General features: G+C 54.7%; 1 long non-coding RNA gene across 4 annotated transcripts in view; it reads left to right on the top strand.

Annotated features, from left to right (window-relative positions):
• The window catches only part of LOC142439701 (uncharacterized), a 59,723-nt gene extending 34,811 nt beyond the window's left edge, over window positions 1-24,912 (top strand). For 2 of the 4 annotated variants that reach the window (XR_012782870.1, XR_012782867.1), the window contains 2 exons: window positions 13,765-13,912; window positions 14,336-19,894. This is a non-coding gene — a long non-coding RNA (uncharacterized LOC142439701). Of the gene's footprint in view, window positions 1-13,761; window positions 13,913-14,335; window positions 19,895-24,608 lie in introns of those variants that run through there. The other 2 variants (XR_012782871.1, XR_012782869.1) reach the window with 2 other exon arrangements.
• The last annotated feature ends 2,151 nt before the right edge of the window (window positions 24,913-27,063 follow it).

The raw sequence follows: 27,063 nt of genomic DNA, 5'->3' as shown, positions 1-27,063 counted from the left end.
GTTCTGTACTTGCAGATAATTTCCTATTTAAATTATATATGTTATATACTTTAAATATATATTATATAAATTCTTTGTCATCGTCCCTGTGGATCCTACTTGTCTGAACACCAGTCTCTTCTTCTGGGACTCTTATTTGATAGATGTTGTGTGCGTGTGTGTGTGCGTGTGTGTGTGCATGCGTGCGTGCGTGTGTGTGTGCGTGTGTGTGTGTGTGTGCATGCGTGCGTGTGTGTGTGTGTGTAATGAAGTGTTTTCAGTCTGTAGCCCTCGGTTTCACATTCTGAAAAGTGTCTTCTTAGTTCTGTCGTCTACTTCCTCATTCTCTTTCCAAAAGCGTTTTTGGGTTTTTTTGTTTTTGTCTCAGTGACTAGCGTATTCATCTATAAGATCTGCCATTTCCATATCCAGCTGGTCTTGTTTTCGATCTACCAGTTTAATTTCATAATTCCTTATTTATTCTGAATGGCTGCAGCTCCTTCATTTGTCTCTTTGAGCATCGTAGACAGAAACTCTCACAAACTTAACTCCAACCTAAAATAAATGCATGTTTGGAAGCATGGAACTGAATGGCTATTTCTTTTCTTTTGATTGAGGCAAAATTCAAATAACACAAAATTAGCCGTTATGAAATAGACAGTTTTGTAGCCGCACGCTGACGGCGCAGGAGTCTTTACATACAAATGGCTGTGTGCTTTGGGGTTTGGAGTGGTTGGTTCATCTTGAGGCGCTCCGTGGTTTTGATGCTGAGGTGTCTGCTTTTGTCCTGCCCTGTCGACCCTGACGGAAAGAGCCCTGGTGCTGGAGTGGTTAGGCGGTGGGTTCCCACAATCCACATGGACAGCAGTTCAAAACCACCAGGCTTTCTATTCCCATGAACAGTTTCCATCTCGGAACCCTACAGGGGGGCCCTGTGAATCAGCATTGGCTCAGTTGGCAGTGTGTACGGTGTGGTTGACCCTGGCCAGTCAGTATGCAGTTACCTAGCCCTATCGTCCAGCCCCCAGCTCACACACACACTCCCTGCAGCATTGGGGCTGTTCATCTGAAGCCTGCAGCGACATCATAGATCAGGTCCTGATACTCACGTCTCCCGTGGGTCCCTCCTGTAGCTGGAGCTGCCAGCACCCCTATTCAGCCTGCCTTCTTGAGATAAAGTTCTTTGTTGTACACAGGTGCGTGTCACCGGGTGCTTCTCTAGACAATATGCATCTATATGTGTATGCGTGCACTAGGGGACCCGTTGTCCTCCAGTCAACTTCACCTCGTGTCAGTCCAGCTCCTGGCGTCAGAGGAGAGCTTCCCCCCATGGGGCTTCTAATGGCTGTTTGGGGGAGTAGATGCCCGTCCTTGCTTTTGAGGCACGTCTGAATGGACTCGGCCCTCCCAGGAATGCGACGTGCCACATCCGTGTCCATAACGCCCCTGTGATGGCCGGTGTGGTGTTGTGCTGGCACAGGACACCACACAATCTCATCCAGCTGACAGAAGCCCTGCCCCAGCACCCCTGCCTCTACAACTCACTGGCCTCTCTCTTGCCTTCGCAGCTTGCACGTGGAATGATGGCTCAGACGGGGTGGGGCATGAGTTCTCAGACCGATGACCTTGTCCTCAGAGGACCACTGTGGGATCCACTGGTCACCCCCCCCATCCTGGGTTCCTCCTCACGCTCTGCCTGACTCTCTCATGCTGGCTTCCAGGCTCCCCCCCCCCCCGCCCCAAAGCACCCAGGGAGCTGAATAGAGACCTCTCCGTTTTCTAAAATACAAGGTGACCTTTTGCGGAGATGTGTAGAAACCGCCTGTAAAAGGAAGTCAGGAATCCAACCCTAAATTTGGGAGAGACCTGGTCTGACAGTATTCCCTCCCACTCATTCTCTTTGAATATTGTATCTATACACACACACACATCTATATTCAAACCCTACTTTAAACAAAAGCCATCCACATGGAAACACATGTCCACCTGAGATTCATACCCAGATGCTCAGAAAATGCTCAACAACTTCACTCACAGGAGCAAACGGTGGGCACGTGTGGCCCGAGGGGACACCCTCTGGGGATCGGATAAATCAAACTGGTCCAGGGTAGGTGGTAGCTGGACGGCAAAAATGAGTCAGCGATGGAGTCATGACAGACGCTGTGCCGCAGATAAATCTTGAACACAGCATGCTGACAAAAGCATTCCATTCATGTGAGCGTGTGGAGCAGGCAGAGCTGGGAAGACAGGAAATCGATCCCTGGTATGCAGGGGCTGGGAGCGAGGGTACCAGGGACAACAGCAGGCATGTGAGGGCTTCGGGGTGGGGGTGGGGGTGATGGGACTTTCTAAAACCGGCTTGCGGCATGTCTGCCCAACATCATAAACCGAATGAAAAACCATCACATCATCGATGTAAATAACCGACGGATTGTATGATCCCCGAATGACACCCCCTCCTGAGCCGCTAGATTGTTACTTGGTAGTTCACATGTAAGACGAGAGTCCGCTAGCTGCTACCCTACGGCTCTGCTCATGGACAAGGCAGCAGCCGTGATAGGGATGGCTGTGACGTTTCCCTTCCCAGACGAAGGTCTCTGGGTGGCCCCCGGGAAGCTGTGCCTCACTGCCTGTGTCGCACACCCCCTCGTGCCAGTGGACATGTCCTGTCCAGCTGGAGACTGACCTCCTCCATTGGCCACAACCTCCTGGCGGAGCACGGGACCCGTGTACTCCTGCGGTGGGTTTCCCAGTGCTGAGGTGGCCTCAGGAGCCACGTCTCAAAACTGCCATGGGTGGAAAGGGAGGAGAGAAGGGGGCATCTGAAAGCAAATTTGGAAGATAGTCATGTGACTCTGGTGACATCCCAAAGTGAGTCAAACTGGGCCTGAAGCCCCTACCTTGGGGTTCAACCCCAGGGTCCCAGCACGCTGGCAGGAAGCCCAGAGCCTCCAGACTCACCAGGCCCCCAGGGCAGAACAGGTTCCCAAAGACTGAAAGAAGGGTTCACCGGGCAGGAGCAGACCAGGCTCCCAGAGAGAAGTTCGCTGGGACCCAGCCCTGGAGGCAGGTGAGGCGAGGTGGGTGGGCTGGGGACCTGCAGTCACACGGTCAGCTTTATCTCCTCCAAGCTTCCTTCCCCACAGAGGAGTCCTCCATAGCTGGACTCGCCAGCGAGAAACTGGTCCGTCAGTCTTAGCTGTGATTATTTCTTTGACTACTTGTTCTAAATCAGAAAAAAAAACCTAGACAAACGAATGGGCTAAAATCAGAGGGGGTCCCCCCTTTCTTGAAGAATGCTCGTTTTTGCACCACGACCTGGCGTTTGGAACCTACCCAGGTTTGTAAGTGAGGAGTGGGAGTGCGGCCTCGGTGATGTTGTCTTGTTGTTGTTAAGTGCCACTGAGCTGGTTCCCACGGACAGCAGCAACCTTCTCTACAGCAGGATGAAAACGCCGCCCACTCCTGCGTCTTCCTCACTGTGGTTCTGCACAGCCCACTGGGTCAGTCCATTGTGTTGAGTCCTTCCTCTAGTTGGTGGCCTCTCTACATGACTAAGCATGATGACCTTCTCCAGGGACTGGTTTCTCCTGACAACATGTCCAAAATATGTGAGCCCAAATCTCGCCAGCCTTGCTTCTAAGCAGCGGTCCGGCTGCACTTCTTCCGAGACACATGTGCTTGTCCTTTGGGCAGTCCATGGCACTTTCTATAGGTCTTCCCCAGCACCGCAAGTCACGTGCATCCATTCTTCAGTGTCTCTATTCAACGCCCAACTTTCACATATGTAGGAGGCAATTGAAAATACCATTCTGGTATCAGGCGCAAAGGAGTCCTCAAGGTAACCTCCTTGCTTTTCAACACTTTCACGAGGTCTTGTGCAGCAGATTCACCCCATGAAATGTGTCCTTGATGACTGCTGTTTCCATGATCACCGACGAGGATCCACGCAAGACAAAGTGCTGGACACCTTCAAGCTTGCCTCCACAGAGCATGATGTTGCTGTGGGCCCGGCCGTGAGGATTCCGGTCTTCCTTACATTGAGTTGGACTCCGTACTGAGGCCCGAGGCCCTTGATCTTCAACTCCTCACTGTCGGCAAACAAGGTGTGTCAGGTGCATTTCACTAGCTGTGAATAAGCCTTCCTCACATCCTGATGCCACGTTTTTATTCCTATAATCCAGCGTCTCTGATGAGCTGCTCAGCACCCAGACTGAACAGCATGGTGAGCGGATCAACCCTGGCGCTCACCTGTCCTGATTTTACACCGTGCAGCGTGCCCTTGTTCTGTTCCCACGAATGCTTCTTGATCCACGCACAAGCTCCACACAAGCATAAGACGGGTTCTGGAATTCCTCTGACTCTCAGACTACCCATAGCCTGTTATGCTTCGCACAATTGAGTGCCCTGGTATAGCTGATAAAGCACAAGTGAACATCTTTCTGGAATTTTCCGCTTTCAGCCAGGATTCCCCTGGCACCAGTAATGATATCTCTTGTTCCACATCCTCTTCTGAGTCAGACCCGAGCCTCTGGCAGCTCCTTCAGAGCCCTGCTGGAAGTGCTGCTGGGTGATCTTCAATACCATTTCCCTCGCAGGGACATTCATACGTGGTTTAGGAGGTGGCTTTCATGACTGGATGTGATGCTGGAAGCGCTCCCTCATCTATGCAAGTAAATTCAGAAAGCAGCCATCTGGTCAACCAACTAGATGAGATCTATATTTATGCCCATTTCAAAGAAAGGTGAACCAATGGAATGCACGGATTATTGAACAATATCATTAATCTCACACACAAGCAACTTTTGCTCAATCTCAATTCAACACTGTTGCCAAAGGGACGTGCCACAAATTCAAACTGGATTCAGAAGAGGACGTGGATGAGGGATCTGATTGCTGATGTCAAATGGGTCTTGGCTGAAAGCAGAGTCAGGAAGATGTGTACTTGTGTGCTTAGACTGTGCAAAGGCCCTTGACGGTGTGGATGATAGGAGCCGTGAATAACGTCTTGAAGACTGCGAATTCCAGAGCCTTCCATTGTGCACATGCAGCACTTATCCAGAGACCAAGAGACAGCCGCTGGGACAGAACGAGGGACAGTGTGTGGTTGAAGGTGTGTATCAGGGTGGCGTCCCTCCACTCTACGTATTCAACCACTATGCTGAGCAAGTTGCTCAAGGAACTGGGCCCTAGGAAGAAGACCAGGGTTCACGGACAGCAGGTGACCTGCAGATGACACAACCTTGTGTGCTAAACGTGGAGGATCTGAAGTGCTTCCTGATGGAAACTGAAGACTACAATCTTCAATACCTTACGTCTAACGAAAACAAAACCCCTCACAACCGGGCCTGTAAGCAACATCCCCCATGATGAACAAGTTATCAAGGATTTCATTTGTGTGAATTCACAATCAACGCCTGAAAGCAGGTGTCAGGACATCAAATGACCCATCGCCACGGGCAACCCCACTGTAAAGGTCTCTAAAGTGTTAGAACGCAACATGTCCTTTCAAACAGCAACGTGTGCCTGGCCTGAGCCACGGAGTCTCCAACCTCCTCGTAGATATCTGAAAGCTGGACAGTGAACATGGAAGACCCTCGAATCATGGTGCTGGCGAGGATCTGAAATACACCAGGAACCGCCTGCATAGGGAACACATCTGTGACGCCCTCGGAAAGGCGAACGGTGAGGGTTCATCTCAGAACCGACTCGAGAGTAGCTAACAGCCGATAACAGCAGCTCATTGCCATGTTCGCCTGCCACTCTTCTGCCAGCTCGTCACCTTGCGGTGGCTTGTGTGTTGCTGGGATGCTGGGAGGCATAGCGGCAGGGTCACCCCTGGTGCACAGGTGTCAGCCGAGCTCCCAGCTGAAGACGGAATAGGAAGGAGGACAGGGGGCCCTACTTCTGAAAACGTTGATCTGTGAAAACTTTCTGAACAGCTGCAGGGCATTGCCGGGTCCCGTGCCAGGAAAGGAGCCCCCAGGGCTAGAAGATGCTCAGAAGAGGCCCGGGGAAGAGCTCAGAGTGGTCAGCCTTCAGGGAGTAGATGGAATCCAACTCTCTTGGCCTTCAGATGCTGAAGGAGCAGGCCTCACAGGAAGAACAACAGCCGCAGAGAGCCATTGATCCATCAGAATGTGGCGTGGACAAAACAGGGATCTGGGAACACTGGGGAGTCATAAAAATGAAATGGACCGCATGAAGATCGCTACCCTGGGCTTCATCTGGCTGAAATGGCCTGGTGCTGGCCGCCTGGATCCAGCTGATGCCACGGCTGACGGTGCTGGCATAACCAACCGAAGAGCAATTCATGGCTAAAAGGAAGGTTCCAAGATCTCTCCCGAGACCCGGTGCTGTCAGTTAACACCCATGCGTTTGCCAGGGAAACCAGTTAAGAGGACTACTAATTAAACTTACACACCAGCCACTCACGCCGAGGATGAGGGACGAGAAGGGGATGGGTTTGGGTTTGTTTTTTTGTTTTTTACCAATTGCTGCAGTCTGGACTGGATGAAGTGTGCACTCCGCAGGCAGAGCAATGGCCGACGCGACAACCCCGAATGACGCCAATGTGGCTGTATTTTTAGAGCTGACTGCAGCATTTGATTCGACGCTCCCCAATATCATGCCTCGTCATTAAAAGTCACTAGAGCCGCTGGTCAACCTCTGTCACAGGTTCGCCATAGAAGTCCCCCGGGACCAGCGGGAGACGCCATTCGTACCTCCACGGAGCTGGGGTTCCTTGTTGCTTTAAAAAGAAGAATCATTTTTTATAATAAAATGGTATCATAATAATCAGGGTTCCTGGGCACGGGGAGGGTAGGGGAGGGAGGGGATAAAGGGAACTGACATCGAAGCTTTCCAGAAAGGAATGCTGTGGAAACGACGGTGGCAGCAGTTGGTGTTAGAGACTTGAATTAGGGACGGGTATAACAACTGTACGAGCTCCCAACATAAAAAAAATAAAACAAAGTTCCTTCCTCAATGTGAAATCAAGCAAACAGAAAGAAGAATCAGGGATGTTCTGAAAGGAATTCAGGGGGCGGGCCCCAGTGGGAGCCCACCAGCTCCCTGGGCGGCAGCCAGTTCAGTCCGTGGTCTTGACCTTCCTGTTGAGGCTCCTCCGTAACTCAGACTCACCTCATATAGAGAGTCATTCGGCCACAAGACACTCCTGTTTGAAATTCATGTCTGTAACTGACAAGAAAAACGCTTAAAACAAACAAACAGAAAAAGCTGTCCAGTGGGCCAGCAGCCTAGCAGGGTGTCCCTGCTGCATTGGGAACATTCTGTCTCCGACCTCCCCTTCTCTGTTTGTGCAAGGGTGGGTGTGACGCCAATGCCCAAAGGTCTCCCCACAGCCCACAAGAGGCACCCTGCCACCACCAGGCCTGCTCTCCGTGAGCGGGGGCCCTGGGAGAACAGGTGTGGGACCAACTCACAGGCACGGTGCCAGCCAGGTGACGTTCAGCACAGCATCAGCACACCCACACTTACCACTTCCCTGCCCACTTCCGGGCCTGTGCTACGAAGGCCCAGGAAAAGGCAGCTGCCATCTGACACACAAAGACCGGTGCCATCCAGTCCGTTCCAACACATGGCAACCTCAAGCCTTGAACTTGAGTAGAACCGCTTGCTCCAGGGGGTTGATTATCAAAGGCTGTGACCTTTCAGAGCAGAGTCCTGGAGGCGTAGTGAGATACGTGTTGGACTGCCAACTTCAGGGTCGGCAGTTCAAAACCATCAGCTGCTCCCTGGCAGAAAGATGAGACGTTCTGCTCCTGCACAGATTCACTACAGTCTCCGATACTCACGGCGTCAAAGAGGGCTTGAAATACTGATCAAGATCGAAGACCACAGCCTTCCGCGTGGGTTACAGCTCAACGCGAACACAGATCCTCACATCTGGACCAATAAACATCCTCCTGAGTTCTAGCGCCTTAATGAATTATGCACTGGGTCCTCCTGACCCCATCTCCACCATGCCCCCTGTCTCCACCGTGCCCCACCATATTCCACTGTCTCTATCATGTCCCCCTGTCTTCACCATGCCCCCGTCTCACCTGTGCTCCCCCCAGCTCTACTGTGTCTCCCATCTCCACCATGCCCCTTGTCTCCACTGTGTCCCCCATCTGTACCATGCCCTCGTCTCCACCATGCCCTCGTCTCCACTGTGCCTTGTCTCCACTGTGTCCCCCATCTCCACCATGGCCCCATCTCCACCATGCCCCCGTCTCCACCATGCCCCCGTCTCCACCATGCCCTCGTCTCCACCATGCCCTCGTCTCCACCATGCCCCCGTCTCCACCATGTCCCCGTCTCCACCATACCCCCATCTCCACCATGCCCCCGTCTCCACCATGCCCCCGTCTCCACCATGCCCCCATCTCCACCATGCCCCCGTCTCCACCATGCCCGTCTCCACCATGCCATCTCCACCATTCCCCCATCTTCATCATGCCCCTGTCTCCACCATGCCCTCATCTCCACCATGCCCCCATCTTCACCATGCCCCCGTCTCCACCATGCCCCCGTCTCCACTGTGCCTTGTCTCCGCCATGCCCCCATCTCCACCATGCCCCCATCTCTACCGTGCCCCCATCTCCACCATGCCCCCATCTCCACCGTGCCCTGATTCTACCCCCTTCTGCACCAGGCCAGACAAAGCCCCACAGGGGCAGTTCAGCGCTGCTTGATTGGGCTGCTAGGAGACAGGTTGGGCTCAATAAGAGTGAGTTGGGGTGGCTTTTCAGAAACAGATTGCCAGGCTTTTCTTCTGAGGCACTTCTGGGTGGTTTCAGACTGCCGACCTTTGACTAGTACTTTAGCACTTAATCATGTGTTCCCCCCAGGAACTACCAAGGACATTCTTGTTGTTCCAGACTAAAACGAAAACAAGGACTCACTGCCATCAAGTCCCTGCTGACTCATGGTGACCCTACAGGACAGGGTAGAATGGCCCCTGTGAGTTTCTGCGACCGTCACTGTTTACAAGAACCCTGTCTTTCTCCCACGGAGCAGCTAGGGGTTTCAAACTCATGACCTTTTGGGTCACAGTCAAACCCCTCTGCCACCAAGGTTTGTTGGGCATCATCAGCTCAGTTCTGACTCCTAGAGACCGTGTGTGTGCAGAACACAGCGAGCACTGGCCTGGCTCGCGCGTCATCTCACAGGTGTTGTGTGTGAGCCCATTGTGGGAGGGACGGAGCCCGTCATGTGGCTGAGGGCCTTCCTCTGTCCCCTGCCCTCTACTTGACCAGGTGCCAGTCCCAACATGTCTGTAGTCTGGGAGGCGGGTGAGGTCCCGCCATCCTTGCTTCCAGAAGCATCTGGCTGGACCGCTTGCAAGATCTGTTTGTTCATTCTTGAACACCTAACTCAGATGCCAGTTCCTCTCAGGTCTTTCTTATGCACCGTCCAGCGCCCGACACGGCGACTGGAAGTGGCATGACTTGGGTCAGACGCGCTCCGTCCTTAACATGCTGTTTTGTTCTTTCTGCAGAAGTGCCCAGTTCAGTCCGCTGTTGGGTCGTTGACTGCTGCTCCCACGCACGTGGCTCGCAGACCCCAGCGAGCGGACGTGTTGACGAGGTCCCTCTTTTCTCAGTGAGGCAGGAGGGTGTTCCCCACGGTCACCAAGCCTGTTCGGCTGCACAGCGGCCCCACAGGACGGAGCAGAACTACACCTGGGGGTGACGGGCTGGAAATCGTTACGGGAGCCTCATCTTTCTCCCATGGAGCAGCTGGGGGTTTGCACTCGGACCTGTGGGTAGTGGCCCAGTGCATAATTCATTAAGGCGCTAGAACTCAGGAGGGTGTTTATTGGTCCAGATGTGAGGATCTGTGTTCGCGTTGAGCTGTAACCCACGCGGAAGGCTGTGGTCTTCGATCTTGATCAGTGTTTCAAGTCCTCTTCGATGCCGGCGAGCAAGCTCGTGCGTCTGCACACCACAGGTGGCTGTGCGCCCGACGCCGTGCTTCTCTTCCTGTGCTGCGGTTTCTCAGACAGCCTCTCTGCAAGCAGACAGGGGGACACCGCCCGATGTCACCTTCCCTGATTTCAAAACGTGAACCACGGGGACTCCTCTTCAAATCACATGGCCTCTGCCAAACCCCGGCCTCCACATGCTCCCTGCCTCCACCATGCGCCCCTGTCTCCACCATGAGGCCCTGTCTCCAACATGGCCCCTGCCTCCACTATGCCCCTTGACTCCACCATGTGCTCCTGTCTCCACTATGGCCCCGTCTCCACCATGCCCCCCTGCCTCCACCATGCCCCACTACCTCCACCATGTGCCTGTCTCCACCACACCCCCTTGTCTCCACCATGTGCCTGATCTACCTTGCCCCTCTGCCTCCACCATGCACCCCTGTCTCCACCATGCGCCCCTGCCTCCACCATACCCGTCTCCTCCACCATGCCTCACTACCTCCACTATGTGCCCCTGTCTCCACCATGCGCCCGTCACCACCCCTCTCTGCAACAGGCAAGACAAAGTCCCACCAGCGCGCCCCTCAGCCCATGGAGAGACCATCCTAGTAAACAGGCGTAGCGGATGTTAACAAGTCGAAAGGTGGGCGCTCAAAAGAGATAAAGACGGGCACGCTGTGTGTCATTCTTTGTTCTTGTTGATACTTGGTTTATTACGCTAAGGTCCGAATAGAGGGGGCTTTGGAAAGCAGTTTTCCTGAGCCATTGAAGGAACCACTAACGGCCGTTACTGGTGCACCACGAGGGGTTCTTTTGAGCACGTTAACTTTCCTAAGCAGCAGGCAAACCATTCGCTGAGACAGTTGTCATTTCAACTCTCGAGAACCAAGTTCAAAGCGCCAGCCTAGAACTGACGTCATGAAAACAATAACACAATGAGGCACTAGCAGGGTCGGTTAGCCCTTCTATTCTGGGCTCTTGACTCTTGTCTTGTGCTCTTACATTGACCTGTAAAGCTCTAGGATAATAGAGCTCTGCTTGCTTGGAAGTCCTTCTGGAGTTTAGTAATACTATGTTGATCCTTGCCTGGGGTTACAGGAGTCTCCAGCTAGTGCAAACAGATAATACGCTGGGCTACTAAACAAAAGGTTGAAGGTTCGAGCCCCCTTCCCTCCAAGTGCCTCAGAAGAAAGGCCTGGTGATCTACTTGCAATAAATAAATACACCAGCCATGGAAAGCCTTCTGGAGCACAGATCTGCTCTGACACACATGGGGGGTCGGTCCTGAGCCGGAAACAACAGCAACTGTTTATTTTGCATGCGAGTCCCTTTTAGAGCAGTCTCGAGTGTAAGACGTGCAACTCACCTAAGGAGCAACTGACTGATCTTTAAGGTGTTACTTGGAAGCGTATGCTAGCTTAGCGAGACAAGCAGAATACGCAGTCCTGTGCCCTTCACCCCCTCAGCCATCAACACAGTGACGAAGGACCAGTGGGCCCTCATCCCCCACCCTCACCACCCTCAGCTATTTTGAGACTCGTCCCACCCATCAGATCATTTTAACAACAAACGCTGCCCTGGCATCTCTCAATGCTAACTCCCGAAATAGTAACGTAACAATAGCATACTCCCACATCAATTAAAACAAACGAAAACCATTGTTTTGAGTCCATCGAAACCCTATAGACGGAGCAGAATGCTTCAAGGGGTGCCCAAGGCGCTCGGTCTTCCCCAAAGCAGACTGCCCCAGCTTTCTCCCGCGGAGCGGCCGGCGGGTTCAAACCACCGACCTCTCAGCAGGCCCGTGCTTGTAGCCACTGTACCTCCAAAACCAAAACATTCCTTCATACCATCAGCATTCCAAAATCCCCCATTGACTCTTGTTTGTTGTCGGAAGTTTTTGTGGGTTTATACAGTGGGTGTGTTAAAATCAGAATCCCAGCCTAAGTCTGTGCTTGCTGCATTTGGCTGCAATGATCTCTCACCATGGTACTTTATTGTGTAATGTAGTTGATTTTAGGTGGCATCGGATCGGTTCTGACCCACAGCCACCCTGCGCACGACAGAAGGGACACTGCGCAGTCCTGCGCCAGCCTCACGATTGTCCCCATGTCTGAGTGCAGTGTGGCAACCATGGTGTCCATCCGTCTCACTGAGGGCCTTCCTCTGTGTCGCTGCCCCTCTACTTGACCGAGCATGGAGTCCTTCTCCAGGGACTGGTCTCGCCTGACAACATGTCCGAAGCATGTCAGAGATGAACTCTGGCCTCCTAAGGACCACACTGGCCCTATTATGGAATGCACTTTATTTTTAAAAGCAGTTATTTGTCTATAGAAAGTTGCACTGAATTTAGAGTTCCCATAGACTCTCCAGCACATTGGTGGGCATATCGGTTCCATTTGATGACCCGGTATTGACACGTAATTATGAACTAAAGCCATAGCCCACAGGAGGATTCATTCTCTGTCGTACAGTCTGTGGGTTCTGACAAATTCACAATGTCATGTGATTTCACGTGTCATTTCAGTGTCATAATAGTTCCATTGTCCTTAACATGCCCCTTGAGCATGCGCAGTTACTGCTTCCTTCCCTGTCTCCACAGTTAGTCCTTTCCCGGAATGTCCTAGAGGTTGTAGTCTTTCCAGTCGGACCCTTGTCCCTTCTTGTTATTGTGCTTAGGTGCCACCCAGCCGGCTCTGAGTCACGGCAGTGCCACGGACAGCAGAGCACCGCCCAGTCTTGCTCTGTCCCACAACTATCCCTATGCTCGACTCAGCCACTGTGTCAATCTTGCTTGTCTGGAGCTTCTTCTTTTTCACGGACTCGCTACTTTGCCACGCCTGATCGCCTTCTCCGGGGACCAGTTCCTCCTGATAACCTGCCCAAAGTACACGACCCAAAGCCTCACCACCTGCACCTCCAAGGAGCTGTACTTCTTTTAAGAATAGAATCTTCTCTCATCTTCCACAGTCATTGTCCAGCTGTCGCATGCATAAAAGCGCCATCCGTGGCTTGTCCTGGATGGGGACTTGTCCTCCAAGTGACTTCTCCGCTCGGTTTTCACTTGGCAGTGTGCATGCACGGTTCCTCCAGGTGTTTTCCTGTCTCCAGAGCTCATTTTCTTCATTGATAAATAACAGCCCACTGTACGCATGTACTACAGTCTGTTTAGAAGCGTACCCATTGAAGGGCATCTTAGTTGCTGCCAAACATCTGCTTCCAGGTGTTTGTGTAGGCAAGTTTCTTCAAATCAGCCAGGTAATCGCCCCTGCTGGCCATGTGGTAAGCCTGTGTGGAGCCTTGTAGAAAGAACCTCGCAGGTTGTTTCTTAAAGAGCCTCCTTGAACTTACCCTCCCACAAGTTCCAGTTGCTCCGCGTGGTCTCCAACAGTTGACGTTGTCAGTATTTTGGGTTCTAGCTATTCTAACAGATGTGTAGTGGTTCTTATGTTTTTTTCAGTCAGTGTATTCTGACCCGATTCTCTCTCTACTTGTTGAGGACATGTGGTCTGCCCTGTTGTCCCTGGACATGGTGGGGCCAGCATGCTCCTTTGTGTCTCCCACAGACTCGTGGTTGGAGCTCCAGGGTTGTCAGTGTGACACGGGGGCAGGACAAGCCCTGCACTTTCCAGGCCATCACAGAGGGAGACGCACATCTGAGTGTCCCTTTAGGTTGATCCAGTGGCCCAGAGGTGACCAGCCTGCCTCATCCACCATGAAAGTCCCCAACAGCTCTGTCACCTCCTTGTTCCAGTAGCCCCCAACGACCTTTGCTCAGGCCCATTATTTATTTCATCGGAATTTGAAAAGTGGCAATGTTTTAATTCCATTATTCATTTTTCCCCCAGCAGAGTTTGTCTAAGAAGAATTTCCCCTCCTCAGCCCTTCACTTGCTGGAAAGGCAAGATGAACACGTGATCCTGTCCCTCATGCCTGTCAGTTTTCAGAATGGAGAGTGGGTTCCCAGGAACGTTCCAAAGATTCAGAGTTCATTGCTAAGTAAGTCAATATATCGGATGACCTATGAGGGTGGTGAGCAGAAAGAAGGGCTGTGCAGGGCCAGTGGTCTGTCTACTGGAGACACATGAGCAGGAAGCCTGTCCAAGGCAGGGACGTCAGGCCGTGTGCCTTGCAGTAGCCTGGGAAAGAGAGAGAAAGAGACTAACCTATGCAAAGGTCCTGAGGCAGGAGAGAACACAATGCGCTCCCAACTTGGCAGTAAAAACAAGAGGGGTGAGGGGGGACATGGTGAGATGAGTGTAAGACGCTGCCTGTAGCAGGAGCCAGTTCCCCGTGGCCATGAGGTTGTCAAGCACCCTGCAAGCTGTGTTTGGGGTGGGCTGCAACTCAGCTAGAAGGCGCTGAGCAGGCTGGGATCTGGTTTAACTTTTCAAAAGATAACTCCGTGTCTGCATTTCTCAGAGATGCTGTCACCAAACACCACAGAGCGGGTAGTTTTGTCCTGGAGGAAGGACACCTGGATTGCTGCCTAGAAGGTCAGATTCATCTCACCAATTTGGGACGTGTTCTCAGGAAGGGCCGGTCCCTGGAGAAAGGGAATCGTGCTTGGTAACATAGAGGGCCCACAAGAGGAAGCCACTCACTCAGCGAGATGGATGGACACACAGTTGTGTGGCCGGTGCCGGGTGGGCAGCGTTGCATGCTGTGGCCCACAGGGTCACAAGAGCCCCAACCGCCTTGACAGCACCTAACAGCCCAGGTGCCTGAGGGCGTAGACATCCGTCTTTCCACCGTTTGAAGATCGGGTCCCCATGCAGGGTGCTGGTAGGGCTGTGCCCTCTCTGTCTGCTTCAGGGGAAGGTCTGTCCGGGCCTTTTCCTGTCTGGGTGGTCTCTGGTGTCTCTTGGCGTGCCTTGTCTTGTGGCTGTTCATGGGCCCTTCCTTCCTTCGCCCGTCTATGGCTCGGTCTCCTGTTCATCAGACCCGACTCCGGTAGCACTAGTAACCCCCCTCCTCTGATATTACATCAACTTAACTGATAAGAGCTCCCAACACAAATGAAAAACTGCAAACAAGGTCACATATTCAGGTACAGGGTTGGGACTTAAACATATCTTTTGAGGGGACACAGTCCAACCCATAACACCCAGAGTTTACAGATAAGCCAGAAGAGGAGACTCACGTGGTCCCTGGGACAGTGGGTCAGAACCAGAGACATTAGAACGAATGTCTACATTAGCTACTCAAGATGAAGTTGATCACAATGGAGAAATCTGTGTAGAGCTGTGTGCGTACACACAGGGTAGTACACACACACACACACACACACACACACACACCACAGTTCTTTGCTCTGTCTGCTGGGAGAGCTCAGAAGCAAGTATACATCAGTAGGAATGGATTCACCCAGCACCAAGATCTTGGTTTTGAACGCTATTCTCCAGTAAAGGAGACCCGGGCTCCTTAGAGAACGGGCTGAACCCAAGGCTGGGGCAGAGAACGTTTGGGATGAACCTGGGACGTCTCAAGGTGCCAGAGAGGAAGGAGCTGTTCAGTAACCCACACAACATAACCCTACACGGATGGGGTGCCCAAGGGGCATGGGAACCAGCAGAGAGACCTCCCCAGGACCAAAGCGAGAAGCATTTGAGCAGCAAAGTCATTGAAGTAGTATATGGTTATCACCAGCATGTAAACCAAGTACCCATGACGGGATGCACACGTAAGTCCTTGTGAATGATTGAATTAAGACGGGGGGGTGGGGGGAAGGAAAGATGAACCTCCTCTTCAGGAGGCTCCAAGTGGCCCATGCAGACACCCTGCCCTTCTGAAGGTGAAGTGCAGGCTGGCAGAGTGACTTCTTTCCTGAGAGCCGTGTGAGGCAGGGGGAGGAAGGGAAATCCTACATTGGGAAAACCGAAACCACACGCCTCCACCAGGTGGTCAAGGCCAACCTCAGCAAGGACACCTCATGTTGAGAGCACGCACCTGGACGTGGTATGTGGAGACAGGCACCACCCCACTGTGGTCTGCCCTTCCCAGACCCAGACCTCAAGTCGAGTCATGACCAAAATATCAGCCCCAGACGAGGGACAGCCTGCCAAACACCTGACCAGCATACCTTAAACCGTCTCATCCCAAGGCTGAGAAACTGTCTTCACAGCCAGGGAAACCTGGGGAGACTGGGTGGCAAAATGTGACGCAGGGGGGTTCCGCGAGAGAACACGGGCGTTAAGCAACACATGAAGGCAATCAGAATGAAGCTGTTGCTAGTTGCTGCTCGATTCCAGCTCGTGGTGAGCCGTGTGCAGGTAGAACTCATCCAGGGGGGTCTTTCTGAAACAGCTCACCGGACCCCAAGACGCTGATGGCTTGGGCAGGTTTGAACCACCAACCTTTTGGCGAATAGTTAGGCAATCATCCACGTGCATTCCCAAGACCTTCCGAAAACAAACATGATCATTTTAGTTAATAAATAAAAATGTGACACTATGGTGATGGGAAAAAATTGCTTTGATTAAGGGTAAAAGTGACATAGCTGAACGGACACCACTAAGGTATACACCTGTAAAAAGACGACTCCACAAAGGTTTGTGATAGATATACTTCCAACTGGGACCAGCTGAGAGACGGCTTCCTGGGATTCAGATGCTTGGGCTGCAGATTTGTTGCCATGGTCTTATGGGACATCCCAGTTAATCAGGCTGATACGTTGTTTCGTGCTTCGGTTCCATCTCCCACGTCACTGTGTCATGCTTGACGCCTTCAAAGCTGGTGTGTCAGACCGGGTTGTCCAGAAGAACAAGCCCAGCGGCACTCACCGAGGTACAAGAAAGAACTTCAGATCAAGACATCCCATTTCCATCTAATAGATTCCAACTCACAGGGGCCTACAGACAGGGCAGAACCACCCCTGTGAGTTTCTGAGACTGTCGCTCTCTGTGGGCGTAGAACGCTCCGTCTTTCTCGCCCACAGTGGCTGGTGGTTTCAAACTGCTGCCCCTGCAAGAGGGTACCTCGACCGTAAGCACTATGCCACCCGGCTCCGAGAAGGCCCCCGGCTCAGGCCAACTCGAGTCCATAAGTCTGAGGCTGGTCCATGGGTTCCTTTTGAGACTCATGCAGCCATATGCCAGTGACACTGAGTGCTGAACTGGGCAGAGAGGATCACAGCCAGTGGGGGCAGGGCTCAGGAGACCAAACGGCTGGTGGAAACATGGCAGGGCGCCAACAGCTGTCAGGGTTGAGTGGCTCACGTGAGTTCTATGTTAGTCCGGGTGGACTAGAGAAACAAATTCAGAGACACTCATGTGTGTGTAGTAGATAACTTTATATTGAAGACTAATTATATATTGAGAAAACATCCCAGCCCAGTCCAGATCAAGTCCATCAGTCCAATATTAGCCCATGTGTGCAGTACCAGTGTATAAATTCCTCTTCTGACTCTCGCAACACATGCAATGATGTCGAATGCAGGAAGATCACAGGCCAGTGGGTGGAAAGTCTTATAGATCCAGTGGTGGTGGAAGTATCTCAGCACTGGCGTGGTTCTCCACGTGGTTCCTCCAGCTCCAGGGCTCTGGCTCCATCAGTGTAGTTCCATGTGGCTCATCAGCAGGAAGATGAAGCAGAGAGTGTGTATCTAGCCTCCGGTGAGACATTTAGTCTGTCAGCCCTCCAAAAGAGACCATCAAGCTGCAACCTGACTGACAGGCTACACTCCACACCTTCACTCTTAATAGTCTCAAGTTGATACCAGATTATGTAACTACCACAGGAGCCACCCCCTGGAGGCCACACTCATAGGACCGGTCAGCAAGCTACCACCTGATTGACAGGTTTGGGCCCACCCCATCCAGGAGTGTCTGGTTGATATAATCCCTGCCCACCCCCGTGGACAAGCATACACCCACTGTACAGCCATGGTTCTCCATGCCCCGGAAGCCACAGGGAAAGGGAGGATGAAGAATGAGAAGGAGCTACGGGATTGTAGGGCGCATGGTTTCCAGGAACAACTCTGCCATGAGATCAGGCCTCTGTGCGCAGCTACCATTACTGAGCATTCAGCCAGAGATTCCCTAGAAAATCTCTGATCAAAATGGGGGGGGGCGGGAATCAGAACAGAATTTCTAATATTCACAGAATGCAGATTTGCTGGAGCTATGGAAGGATGTTGGGTGAGCCCACAAAACTATTGTCCTGCGAGGATCTTTAAGCCTACACCAAAAATATGTCCTGAAGTCAACTATACACCAAAGCAACCCAAAGCCCAAGCCAAGCCCACCACCACTGAGCTAGACCCAACTCGTGGGGACCCAAGGCTCTAAGCAGTTACGAGGGCAGAACACCTCCTCTTTCTCCCTTGAGGTGGTTGGTGGGTGTGAAACGGGGACCTTGTTTGAACTTTGTGCAGACCCCCTCCCTGCCAGCTCCTTAAGCAAACAAGCTCAATCAGTAAAGGGTGTCTGCCTTAAACATCAGGTTCTTCCAATAACTACCTCCATGGGATGGAATAGACAACAGCCACTGAAAAGATTAGCTAGGAAACTGAGTAGAGAGCCACAAGTCGATGTCCATCGGAGAAGAACAACTCCAGACAAGAGGGCAAGAACAGCGGCACAGTGTGAAGAAGGTACGGCACGGCATGTGGGGAAACTGTTGGATCCGGGTCCCGTCTGCCATGCACCTCCTCCACAACCATCACCAAGTAAAACAAGCAAAGAGAACGCGGGCACTCTGGGCTGCGCCCATGAGGGGCAGGGGCAGAAAGCAGGGCGCTCGATGGGACCCACGCAGGCCTGAGTGGAATCGATGGTGCAGAGCAGGGTGTGTGTGTGCAGTGGGGGGTGTTGAGGTAGTGGAGAATGAGCTTCGGGTGTAACCAGGGGAGGAAACAAAGGAGCAGCCAATGTAAGAGAGAGGAGGATGTGAATGGCCTGTTGGCATGAGAGTCCCTAAGATTTGGGAAGATGAGGGTGGTGGGTGGACACAGAATCTGGGGCCTCTGCAGGGGTAGAAAGGTGGGAGTTGTTGTGGAGAAAGGATGGACCCTGAAGCGCTGACCTGAGGGGGCGTCCCTCAGAGCAGACTGTCCACAGAGGGGGCTGGGACACGGCCCGGGTGGGTACCGACATCTGCGTCGAGAGGAACACCGTTGGGCCGGCGATGAGTCATGAGTGTCCTCACATGTGGCTGGTCACTGCAGGGAGCACAGCCCTCCAGGCTTTGTCTCAGGGGTGGGGTCCAGGGCTGAGGACAAGCCAGCTCTCCTAGGAAGTGGGGAGGGGCCCGGCTGGAGACTGTATGGTGACACCCCCGGGAAGCAAGGCAGACAGACCCAGTGCCGACAGGTACAGAGGTATGGACAGTCACTCGGGCAGGTGGGCATGGCTCAAGTAGGCTAAGACCTCATCCTTCCCCACCTCCCTCTCTGCTTTGGGATCTGAAGGGAGTGGGGGCAGGGTGAGGTCCAGAAGCAGGAAAGGGACAGGCTCTGTGGCCACAGCACTGCAGGGAGGCCAGGTCAAGAGGCCACATGCCTGCCAGTTGGTCCCACTGCTCGGGGCTGGGGAGGAGCTAAGGGGTGCGGGTGCACTAGGCAAGTCCAGGGAAGGGACAGGACAAGAAGCTGAGGTCATGCACACAGTGTTTAAATGGGGGCCCGGGGCTCTGTGAGAGGGAAGTGGAGATTTGGAAAAGTGATCACAGCACCATACGGTGCACGTGGCACATGTCCCTGCACTGTGCACCAAACACTGGCTCCAGCAGAAAACAAGTCACTTGCCACCGACTCTACACGTGCGCCTGTGCATGCAGAGGGAGTGAGCGAGCGAGCGCAGGGGGGTGGAACCTGGGGCTGCTCACCTCCAAATTGGTAGCTCCAAGGCACCAGCTGGTCCATGGCAGAAGGATGTCTGTCTGTCTGTCCATCTGTCTGCTAAACTCTCAGAGACCTGACAGCCATAAGGTCGCCATGAGTTGGAACTGACTTGGTGGTTTGGAGGGTGTGTGTGTATACATAGACACTCATATTTACATTTCTTTTTTTATTAGTTAGGATTTGATACATGGATCATATCATTCCATATGTATTTCTTGTTTATCATTTTTTAAACCTGGTTGGTGGTCTCGGAGGGGGTGGGGAGGAGGGCAGTGGGCAGGGGAAGTCTGTGGTTTGGAGGTCTCAGGAAGGCTGAAGAACTACAGAAGGAGGGCAGGGTGGAGGGGGCCGGGGATGCTTGGGGAGAGGGCGGCTGCTGCGGGTGTCCTGTGGAGTGGGGTCTGAGGTGGCCTGAGGGTGCTTGATGACAGAGCACAGGCCCAGTCCTGGGAGAGATAAGGTGGGGCAGCTGCAGGGTGGCTGCCAGTGTGTCTATTCTCTCGGAGCCCAGGGGCCCCACGGCCACGCAGTGGACGCTGCTCCAGCTCTCCCAGTAAGCACGCTGCAGCTGTTCTTCCTTGTCTTCTGCTGGGCATCTCTCTCTCTCTCCATCCCCACCCCCCAGAGCTCCCTCACACACTCCCGCGCAGAGCAAAAGCCCCCAGGCCGCACTGAGCCTGGCTCAGAGGATGCCCATGTCTGCACAGCTTTGTGGGAATGGACAGCTACCTCTCTGACCTGTAGAGCAGTTGATAGGTTTGAACCACTGACCTTGCCGTTAGCAGCCCAATGCCTAACCTACCGCCCTACCAGGTCTTGCCCCCCCCCCACACATACACACACACACACACACACACACACACACGCGCGCGCGCATGCACTCATGGTGTTTGTCTCCCCCTGATCTGTCTCTGTCTCTGACACACTCAGTGCTGGGGCAGGATTGCTGTCCTGAAGTTCCCATAATTCATCTGAGAAAGGCAGCCTGTATTTGGGCGATGACTCACCGCCCAGACAGCCCTGGGTGACTGGGTGACCGTGGCCGAGCCGAGTGGGGGAGGCTGACGCAGAGGTGGTGGCACTTGCTGCCGGCTATTCTGGGGGCGCCCTGCAAGGGCGGCCCCGCCTGCTGTCAGCGCTCCCTCCACAGAGTGGCCTGACAGGTGCTGAGAGTAGGGGGTGGGGTGCACATTCTTCTAAGCAGAGCTCAGCATCCATTGAAAGTGGACAGGGGCAGAGGCTGCAGCCTCTGCCTGGCGGGGGAGGGGATGGAAGGACACGGAATAGCTCTTCTGGTTCTGGGGCGAGGACCAGAGCAGGGGGCCGGCCCACTGTGCCCGCTGGCTGCAGCTGTCCCTCCGGCCCACACACTGACCCGGAGACAAGGCAGAGGGAGAGAAAGAGGACATTACACCCACTACCACCTGAGAGACAGTACAGCACCCTACGTGGAAGGGCTGGTGCTTCGGGCTCCAAATAATTGGGAAACTGAAGCTCGGATCCTGGGCAGACCTTTGATACTTCCCTCTGGGAGCAACTCAGCCCCCCAAAAGGGGACCCATGAGGAAAGTTGAGAACTCATTGGCTCCTCCCTGCCCACTGGCCCCCAACAGCCCCAGTATGACCAAGGACCTCATCTCATTAAGGGCCACCCCTGCCACCACCCCCATCCCCACCCCGCCTGGCTGAGTCAGGGCTCGGGTCTTGCCCCTGCAGGACAGATGCTCCCAGTGCCTTCTCTGAGGCTGTGGGCATCCGAGGACCATGAGTGGGTGACCAGTCCGGTTTCTTATCACTCAAAGTGCCACTCATTTCCTTGGCTGGGATGCGGCTACTGAAATGTAGAAGCTCTTATAAAAACCACCATTTGGCTCAACCTGAATGCTGACAGTCCGGCTTCAAGCCCTCCTCTTGTCGGTCAGGGGACTCCCAAGGGCAGGACTGCTCAGAGGGGGCCCAGCTCCCTTCTAATCCCCCCAAAGACTGAGTTTACACAGGCATCCTCACACACAATCACAGTGTCTCACACATACAGGACCATTCACAGGCACACCCACTCATACACACACACATTTTGTCACACAGATATACCCATATAGAGAACTACGTTTACATGGACACACACACACCTCTTCCACCCCAGGCCACTCAAAATCGAGGTCTCGGAATGGTTGGGTCAGGACACCACTGGCTGGACCAGCTCTCTGAGGAGAGATGCTAGGATCAGAGGTAACCCAGCCCACCTGGCTGAGGGTGGGGTTAAGGGTGCAGGTTACAGGGTGCAGGCAGGAGGCTCTGCTATTCCCTCCCTCTGTACCCCAGGGCAGGGCAGAGCCAGCCTACCCCCGCCCCCCCCGGACCAGGGTCCTAAGAGGTGGGAGTCCTTTTCATTGGGAAGGCCAGAGTGGCCAAAGCACGGGTCTCACCTCCATAGCCCCTCACGATGCCACTGCCCTTACAGCCACCCTGACCTCCCTGGATGAAGTAGGGGTGTTGGAGCGGTCTGCACCCCATACAAAATCACCAACAAAGGCATATCTGTCTTATGACTTTCGGGGTGTCCCGGTGAAGTATCCTGGAACCCTAGAGAAGGTGCCACACCTTGTAACCCTGACCCCAAGGCTCCCCAAACTCCACCCACATTTGTTGAATAAGTGACTTTGTCAAGACAAAGCCAATCCTCCTTGTCAAAGGCCCTGGCATCCTTCTGGATAACACTCTGCCACTCCAGGTCCCACGCATTCCTTCCACAAGTGCACCTGAGAGTCCTCCCCTGGTGCCCCTGTGGGCCAGGGCTGAGGGCGGGCTGCCCTGCTAGCCCCTCTTCTCTGGCTGGTGCTTAGGCGCTGGGTGGTCTGTGGCCACGAGGAGCCAGGTCCCATGGTTCCCCACCAGCTTTCCTACCTGCCATCCAGTCATTTGTCTCGCCTGTGGGTTTGTCTTGAAACACTCAACCTCAGCTCTGCCGCACAAAAGAGGGGCAAGGGGTCATTTTTTGGTTGATGGGATTCGTAGGGGTCAGAGCAAAGCCCAGAGATGGGATCCCTGAAGCAGAGGCGCTCCGGTGGGGTCCTCTGAGAGGTGAGTAAGTCCCCGCCCTGCCCTCAGCTGTCTAGGCTCTGAAACCATTTCTGAGGGCTTGGGGCAGGTAGTGGGGGGTCCAGGGGAGGACTGGAGAGGGAATGCCCACCAGTAGCTGCCACAGGCTCCTCTGCTGTGGGCAGCTGTCCCTGCCCCCACCCCAGGAGCTTTGGGAAGCCCCTCACAACCAGAGCAGGTGTCAAGGTAAGCCACAAGACAGCTGCAGCTCAGTAGGGCAGCACCACCCCTGAAACAAGCAAGCGGGTCAGGGAGGCTAGGCCCCAAACCACACCATCTCCACCTCCCAGCCCACCCTGGGGCTCCTGGGACAGCTGCATCCTGCCACCGAGGCACCTGTCAGGGTGTGGGGTCCAGCAACGGTTGCACCAGTCCTGCTCCTGGCCCTTCTCTGCTGACCCCTGACAGCTGCCTGCCCCGACAGGAAGCTTGAGTGGGGGTGAGGGAGAACACCAGGCTGGGCTTCTGGGGGAAGCAGGGCCCCCAGGGGCCCACCAGGCTCCAAGGTTCAGCTCTCCCAGAGCAGGGAGGAGGGTGGGCTGCTGAGCCTGGTCACGTGTGTGGGCGAAGGTAGGTTGGAGGGAAGGGGTACTGATGGGCCTGGGGTGCAGGGAGTCCATGAGGACTCTCAGGTCTGAGGCCGCCAGGGTCAAAGTCCAATGTAGGCAGCTCTGGGAGGATCTCCAGCAGAGAGGGACATGGCATGCTGTCCATGTAATGACAGTCGTCCCCATGGCCTGGAGAAGCTGGGTGGGTGAATAGGAGGCTCTGTGTGGCTGGTGGCCACCTGCCCCTCCTGGTGCCCACGCTAACCACAGGGAAGGCAGGCAGCTCTGGGCACAGCCAGGCTGTTGTGGTGAGCAGGTGGCTGCCCAGTCCTGCCTGCCCTACCTAGCCAGCTGCAGGACTGCAAGGGATACTGAGTCCACCCTCCGCTGTGTCCTGTGCTGTCGGAGATCCTTGGCCCTCCCCAGCGACTGAAGGTCGTCCTGGTCTGTCCTGGTGGGGGTGGACCCTTTCTGGGTCAAGAGGTCATGAAGGCTGGTCAGGGCAGAGCTGTCCAGTGTGCCTCCCTGCACTTCTGCACTCCTAAGGGATTTAGAGGAGCCCTGCAAGGCCACCCAGATTAGTCACTGTCCCCAAACGGGCTCAGCCGCTCAGGGTTGGGGCTGGGACGTCAAGGAGGGGTGTCTGAGGTGAGACAGACATCAGTAAGGCCAAGTTGTTGACAAGCCAAGCTGCTCCTTCCCCTACTGTGCTCTCTCTCTCTCTCTCTCTCTCTCTCTCTCTCTCTCTCTCTCTCTCTCTCTCTCTCTCTCACACACACACACACACACACATACACACGTAATACGACATTCGCACATGCCACATGTACCACGTGCATTCTGGGGGTCGAAACGTGGGGCTGCTATGAGGTCCACTGAGCCTTTCAAATGTGTCCAAATACCTCGGTGGAAGAAAACTCGGAGGAGCAGCAAGTTGGGTGCAGGTGCTGGGGACGCCCAGGATAAAGAGCAGCGGGGGGTGGGGGTGGGGAGGCCGAGGCTGGCAGTTGTGCAGGGAAGGGTAGTTTACAAAGGCTAGAGTGGGGTCCTGCAGGCCGTGACGGGCAATGCCTGGAGTCTGCATCTCCCTCCGCTCTTTGGGCACACAGTGCCTGCTCCCCGTCTAAGACGAGGCTGCCTCTGAGCATGTCTAGAAGGAGGCAGTCAGGCTGCCACGCCTGACCCTTCCTGCCCTTCCCACCTACAGGACCCAGTGGTTGCTGCTCAAGGCCTCAGGACCCGTTGCTGCAGTGCCCTGGGGGAGAGAACAGGCTCTGTGCATACTAGGGGTGTACAATACGTGCAAGTGTTGTCAGGGTGTGCGTGCCCGAGCCAGGTGAGTAAGTAGCATGTGTGTGCCGTGGTGTGTGTGCACAGCCCATGCATGCGTGGTGTGTATTCACGGTGCTGGCATCGGTTTGCTCAGGGCATGTGTAGGTGTGTGTGCGTGGCATGCGGTCATATAAAACTCATGTGTGTGTGGTGCCTGGTGTGTGTGCATGGAGCCTGCATGTGAGATCCATGTGTGTCCACAGTGCTCCTGCCTGTGCGTGGCATGTGGGTGAATGGTGTGTGAGTGTACGGTGCATGGGTAGCCTGTGCGTGTACAGAGCTCACCCCGGGATGTGTGTGTGTACGCACGGCACTGGTGCTCCCAGTTGGTTGGGGCTGGGTATACAGCCCCCTGGGCTGAGAGGTGCAGAACCACGTCCTCAGGGCCAGTGGCTGTCCTCCAGTGTGTAGGACCACACATTGCTGGGTTGGCCCATGGGGGTGGGCGTAGGGTAAAGGTGCAAGTGGGTGAGGCTATTCCATCCCTTCCCCACATGCACACACCCTCTCACAGGAGCCCCAGGGCATCCTTTCTGAGCGGCTGGTCTGAGAACCAGCAGGACAGAGTCAGGAAGCAGTGCATGGAGGGCCACTGCTGGGAGGCTGCTGTCACTTAGCACCTGCGTGTGCGAGCGGGGTAACATGCCCCAGAGAGATGAATCAGAGACCCAGAGCCTGTGGCAGGACACTGGGAGGGTGTCCCCGGAGCCTTCCCAGGAAGCAGAGCAGAGGAGGACAAGCTGCCCCTTGCGTCTATTGAGCAGACACACCTCCCTGGAGCCCAGTACTGGGAGGGCACTCAGGATAGGCTTGTTGAGATTCAAACCCTGTCAGAGACTGGGAGACTGTACGTGCCTGCGCACATCAAGGCTAAGGGTGGGGCAGCCTTCCTCCCTGGAAGGCGGGCGGGCACCACACACTCCCTGCTGAGGCTTAAGAGCATCTGTGTTCAGGTGGCACCAAACAGGGGTACATTCCAGGAGTCCTGCCCATGAGACAGGAAAGGCTTGGGACATGGTAGGCACACTGGGGACCCACAAGAAGGCAGCCGAGAAATGGGGTGGCCCAGTGCATTGCCATCAGCGCTGGGGTGTGCGTGCCCTCGATGGGGCCCAGGGAAATTTCCAGAGGCAGGCCTTTGCTGGGCACTGTCACACATGGGTATCCCCCAGCCTTTTCATCTCGGGAGCCCCCAGGAGCAGCGAGGGTGCAGGGGCGGTACCCCAGAGAGAAGTGGAGTCTTTAGGGGCCCCGCTCGCCGGGCAGTGCTGCCATGCAGAAGCACCACCATCAGGCACCCAGGGCACTGATGCTCCCACCCAGACCAGAGGCTGCCCACTCGCCCTCGACAGGTACCGCCCCCCGCCAGGCCAGGCCTGAGGGGCCCTCAGGTGTGGCCATGGCCTCTTTGTTCTGGAAGTTTGAGGGAAAACAGTGTGGGTGTCCTCCAGGGGGCAAAATCTTCAAGGCCACCTACCCTTTCCCTGAGGCCCTCTGGGGTCCAGGGCTGGGACCAGTGGGGAGCAGATTCTGGAACTTTCTGAGGTGAGAGCGTGGGACCAAAGATCCTTTCAAAGAGCAAGAAAACCTCAGCTCGAGGGTGGGAGTTTCCCCTCAGCTGGTTCCAAAGCTCACTGCTAGGCCAGGGGCAGAAGGTGTGCATCAATCTTCTAAGGACCCCCAACCCCTTTCCGTCTCCTTCCCTGCTTAGGGAGGCTGGGGTACACCAGAGCTCAGAGAACCCAGTCTCTCTGTGCCAGCGTGCACACAGCCATATGGCAAGGATGACCGCTGGGGTGTAGGCAATGCCAAGTAATTACAAGCACGTCTGGGGGGCCAAAGCCAGTGCGGACACTGATTGGCAACGACACCCCCCACCTGAGGGCCCCTCAGCCTCGGTCTGTCTGCTGCAGCCCTGGACCCTGTGGCGGGGCCTCTAGACACTTGTGGCTGCCCGGGGCAGCAGGCAGCTGGTCTGGTGGAAGCTCTCCTCTGAGCCCCTCACGCAGACTTTCTGCTCCACTTCACAGCCCTCAAGGACAGGACAGGACAGGACAGCCCGCAGCAGTCCGGAGCCAGCGTGGCCTCGGTGCAGCCAGCATGAGGCCTGCTGGTGGGGGAGCAGCCCCGGCCCCGTGGCACCCCCTCCTTTGTGGGTGGGGCCGGGGACCTGAGACCACAGCAGCCTGTGTCTGTGCTTTCGCTGCATGGGTAACGAACCTACAGCCTATTTGCTAGGGGAGCTCCGTTGGCGACAGCAAACCCCGTTCTCCCAAACAGGCCTTTGCTGATGGGGTTGGGGCCACCTCCAAGGACCACTCTGAGGGACC

This window comes from Tenrec ecaudatus, chromosome 2, assembly GCF_050624435.1.
Source record: "Tenrec ecaudatus isolate mTenEca1 chromosome 2, mTenEca1.hap1, whole genome shotgun sequence".
Lineage (NCBI taxonomy): Eukaryota > Metazoa > Chordata > Mammalia > Afrosoricida > Tenrecidae > Tenrec > Tenrec ecaudatus.
This window is presented reverse-complemented; position numbering and strand designations above follow the sequence as displayed.